The sequence below is a fragment of the Papaver somniferum genome, chromosome 2, assembly GCF_003573695.1.
Source record: "Papaver somniferum cultivar HN1 chromosome 2, ASM357369v1, whole genome shotgun sequence".
NCBI lineage: Eukaryota > Viridiplantae > Streptophyta > Magnoliopsida > Ranunculales > Papaveraceae > Papaver > Papaver somniferum.
Genome location: NC_039359.1, coordinates 71,096,076 through 71,101,290, shown reverse-complemented (window position 1 = coordinate 71,101,290; position 5,215 = coordinate 71,096,076). Strand labels below are relative to the sequence as shown.

General features: G+C 36.5%; 1 long non-coding RNA gene across 2 annotated transcripts; it reads left to right on the top strand.

Annotated features, from left to right (window-relative positions):
* The first annotated feature begins 357 nt into the window (after positions 1 to 357).
* LOC113353500 lies at positions 358 to 1,379 on the top strand. 2 transcript variants are annotated; one of them, XR_003361338.1, is made up of 2 exons: positions 358 to 457; positions 1,070 to 1,379. It is a non-coding gene; the product is annotated as an uncharacterized LOC113353500 (long non-coding RNA). The 2 variants fall into 2 exon arrangements; XR_003361339.1 differs by having other exon boundaries at positions 367 to 868.
* The last annotated feature ends 3,836 nt before the right edge of the window (positions 1,380 to 5,215 follow it).

Here is a 5,215-nt window from a genome sequence, read left to right as displayed (position 1 = left end):
TCTAGCATGATGCTTGAAAAAGCACAACTCCATTCAAGGATACTCACAAAAGAGCATACAAACACTATACCAAATTCAGGGATTAGTAACTAGATTTCGCAACAACTTAGTGGCTGTTGCGAACTTTCTGTTGCTAATTGCAGTTGCAAAAAGTTCGCAACAGTTACAAAGCTAGAAGCTGTTTAATTCAGTTGCGATTCGCAACTAAATCCAATTGTGCGCGCGCGGAAAATCAGTGCGGTTTCCTACACTTTCAACTGACTCATTACTCAGCCCATTCAGATGCTTGGGAAAGCTGACTCGGGTCTCTTATCTCTTTAATCATTGAACAACCTCACTTTCTCTATCTCATTTTCTTCTCTTCTCTCTCGTTCTTCCTGTGAGTTTTCCTTTTTCTACTACCACCACCATCGTTATCATTAAGATTAACCCTTATTGCCGTTGTCGAGGAAGAAAGGTATCGTCATTACCAGCACATGAACTATTTTTCACCATTTTTGTTTCACTTCTACGAAGTAAACCCTAGATTCAGAAATTCTTCTTCTCCTTTTGATTTTTTCCCTCAAAATCTTTAACCTGATTTCTGATCTTAGTTCAGATTCATGCTCACCATGTCATTATCTGGATAAATCTTATTATAAATTATTTGCAAATTACAATTTTTTGACCTAAAGAGGGAAATCAGAGTTAATCTGATTGCAAGTGTTTCTATGTTCTATGAGTGTTTTTTGGCACGAGATTTCCCCCGAAACCCCTTCTCTTTTTTCATGAGATTTCTTTATAAACCCATTTGGAGAATCGTTAACGCTTTCCTCAAATTTAAGTAATTTGTTTTTCTTTCCCTTAAAATGTCAGATGTAGAACAAAGGTATAAACCAAACCCTAGTTTTGATTTATTGTTTTTCCTTTTCAATTAGATATAACTGCAAGCTATGTTTTGTTTGATTTTACTCAATAATGTTAAATTGATGATAAAGATGTCTTAACTTTGTTTCAGTTGATAAAAAAAATTTATGGCAGTATATTGAATTTTCAGTAAATGAATGTGACTGGAATATATTGTGTTTAGGTTGGTTCAGAACCAGGATGAGATGATCATGTTAGCTAGGCAGGCTATCTGAACCCTACAAGGTAATTGGAGAGTGTTTTGGACGAATAATCAAGGAAAAAGGATTTGGGGTCATTGTGGAAAGGAAACACAAGCAATGTCATGCATTACTTCCCTACTCAGTTTGGACCATATATGGGCTCATTTGTTCTTTAATTACTTCCCTACTCAGTTTAGGTGATCTACATCTTTATACGCACCGCAGAACACTTGGCTTAATTTAACTTCGCTAAATCATGAATGTGATACATATATATTAATACTTCGAGTTCATCTTTTATGTTTTCTTGGAATGTTTAGGAGCTTCTTCCCATGGCGTGTACCTGCATAGATCCTTATACAAAGTAGCCTACTGAAATGATCCGGATGCGTAATGAAAGATTTATTAATAAGGACTCCATGAGCTATTTTAATTGCTGGTGCAAGAATTTTTTTTATAGCAGTCTTGTTTGTGATTAATGCATATCTAGCGGGAAATACTGTAGAACAATGAGCAGGGGATATTTATCCTAGCTTGATTGGAGGCCAAAACTTTTAATTGGGGGCCTCCCACTAGAGGACAAAAAAGGTCACCCACACTAATTTGGGCCACCCCTTATCAGGTTCTTTTTTAAATGGCTAAAAAACCCCTGCATAATTAGTAATAAACTTAATTAATTAGTGATAATCTTACTTAATTAGAGTTTAATTTTTTTTTTCAATTTTTTATTTATCCATGTGTATGAAAAATCTCTGAGATCATGGATAATTTATTTTTTTTCGCCCAGATCCGTATGAAAAGTCATCATGGTATTGAAGTGGTTCATTGACGACGCTAAACAGTTGTTAATGTTTAGACTGTTTCAGTGACGACTCTAAACAGTCGTTATCTTTTATAAAAGAGTCGTTATCTGACTGCAGTAAGCAGTCGTTAATGTTTTGACAGTTTCAGTGACGACTCTAAACAGACGTTATATCTTATAAAAGAGTCGTTATCTTCTTCGAAGAGTCATTAATGGCGGAAATGTACGACAATTTGGAGTCATCATATAAAGATCAATACACTGACGACCCTTTGGAAGGATCGTTATTGTTTTTATTATGTGTATGACGACCCTTAAAGTCGTTATTGTCTTTCAAGGGTCATTAATTAGGGTCATTATTTGAAAAAAAATTAGTCAAGGGTAAAACAGTATTTCATAATCTGATGAATACGCCCCTGAAAATTTTGGGGTGCAAAGAAAATATCATGGCCCCCAATTAAATTTTATAGCCCCCAATTTAACGAGGATATTTATTATAGTGGCATATAGGTCCATGGAAAGAGCTTTTCGAGTTCAAACAAATAATGGTACTGATGAGTCATTTTATCTTCTTGCTGTTCTATGCTTGTATAGAGATGGCTAACAAATTTGTTTGACTGATCAGATGAAGTAATTGGTGGGCTTGATAAAGCTGTAATAAACATGAAAAATGGCGAGGTGGCACTTGTGAGTCTGTGGCCATAAAACCAAATATGCTTTTGGCTCTCCATAGTCTCGGAAAGAACTCGTTGTTGTTCCTCCTGGTTCAATCATCTCTTACTGAAGCTTCTTTTTCTACTTTCTAACACTTGGGGGATTTATTTTGGTTTTGCTTATTCAAGTTGTATGCTGACGTTATGTACGTCAGGGGATAGAATCCTGGGACATGGACAATGGTGAGAATATTGTGGTTGCTGGCAAAAAGAAGGAAGAAGGTAGTGCGAGATATATGGGACCAAGTATTCAAAAGTATCGTAGTATATGATTGAGTGTGACGATTGCTTGGGTGGTTTTCATCTTAAATGTCTTAGACCTCCATTGAAGGAGATTCCAGATGGGGATTGGATTTGTGAATTTTGTGAGGCTAGGAAAGAGGGGAAGAAAGCTGACCTTCCTGAACCACCAAAAGGGAAAAAGCCGAGAAGAACAGAAAGGGACAAGCTTCTTTCTAGTGACCTATGGGCTGTACATATTGAAAGGTGATACTTGAAAATACAGCTTTTACAATGTTATACATTATTCAGTTCGTTAACTTTGAAAGTAAACCAGCTTATGGAAGGAACCAGATGGTAGTTATTGGTTTAGAGGTCGATGGTATGTGATTCTTGAAGAGACTGCAGTTGGAAGGAAGCCGCATAATCTACGCAGGGAGCTTTATCACACTAATGATTTTGCGGACATTGAGGTAGGTAACTCTTTGCTGATAGAAATTATCCTGTCTTTTATGTATGCTTCTAAGTGGAAGTTATATAGTTGCCTTCACCTTTTAGTCTATATAGCCACTAAGAGGTTAGACATGTATATCTTTGCTCAGCAAAAAAAGGGAATGAACATTCATGTGCCCCTGATTCTGACGGAGTGAAATGACGATACTTGTTTTGCACAAACCCCTAGATATATCATTGGGGTCACGGTTCATATTTTTAAATAACTTAAAATACTTTAGTGTTTCATGTTGCATCTAATTGGATCTTTTTCATACTCCTCACCATTACTCTATTAATGCATGCAGATGGAATCTATTCTTAGGCATTTCTCTGTAATGAACTGTTGTTATGCATAAGATGTTATGCAGTATGCTTAAGATGTTATGTAGTCAATATTGGATCTGCATAAGATGTTATGCAGTTAACTAAAACAGATTAAAGAAGAAACAGATTAACGTGGTTCGGCTATAGCCTACGTCCACGGGAGAAGAATGATTAGGGTTTCTTATTATCAATGGAGGTTTTAAAAGACGTGTATATATATATATCCTATACATGCCACATATTCGTATAGATAGCAACATATCTAGAGAATATTTTCTTGCAGTGTAAGCCAATCATAAATAGAGAAACCAAATATTCTCCTTTGTTCCAACACTCCCCCTCAAGTTGGTGCGAAGATATCAATGGAGCCCAACTTGGATAGAATTCCATTGAATTGCTTGACAGGTAAACCCTTAGTAAAAACATCTGCCAGTTGTTGATGACTACGAATGAAGGGAGTGCATATTACTTTGGCCAATACCTTCTCTCTAACAAAATGACAATCCACTTCTATGTGCTTTGTACGCTCATGAAAGGTGGGATTTGATGCGATTTGTATCGCTGCTTGATTGTCACAGAACATCTTAGCTGGCTGAGGTGACAGAAAACCCAAATCTTTAAGTAATGCTCGCAGCCAAACAATCTCACATGTTGTTGAAGCCATGGCTCTGTATTCTGCTTCAGCACTTGATCGAGAAACAACATTTTGTTTCTTGCTTCTCCATGTAACCAGATTACCACCAAAAAATATGCAATACCCTGTTGTTGATTTACGATCAACTGGACATCCAGCATAATCAGCATTTGAATATGCTGTTATACAGTAGCTAGAAATTGAATAGGCTTCATTCTTTGTCATCAAAACTCCTCTTCCTGGTGATCCTTTTAAATACTGTAGAATCCTAGTTACTGCATTCAAATGTTTAACACGAGGTGTATGCATATAACGACTGACTAAGCTTACTGCATGTGCTATGTCAGGTCTGGTAACAGTGAGATAAATTAACTTGCCTACTAACCTTTGATATGACCCAATGTCACTTAACACATCACCATTATTATAAAGTTTGTTGCCATGTTCTGTAGGAGTATCACAAGGCTTTACTCCCATTTTTCCTGTAGCCTTCAGCAGGTCCAACACATATTTTCTTTGATTCAGAAAAATACCCTTCTTTGAGTAAGCAACTTCTAATCCCAGGAAATACTTCAGTATTCCTAAATCCTTGATGTCAAATCTGGAATGAAGCATTGCTTTAAGATTTCTAATTTCTTGTTGATTGTCTCCTGTAATCACAAGGTCATCAACATACATTAGAACTATAGTTCTACCAAGATTACTTCTTTTAATAAACAAGGAAGAATCGGCAGAGCTCCTTTTGAACTTATTCTGGATGAGTACTGAACTTAGCTTTGCATACCATGCACGTGGTGATTACTTTAAACCATATATTGCCTTCTTAAGCTTGCAAACCATATTGCTCTCTCCTTCTCGAGGGTGTCCAGGTGGTATACTCATATACACCTCTTCTTCTAGATCACCTTGTAAGAATGCATTCTTCACATCCATTTGAAAC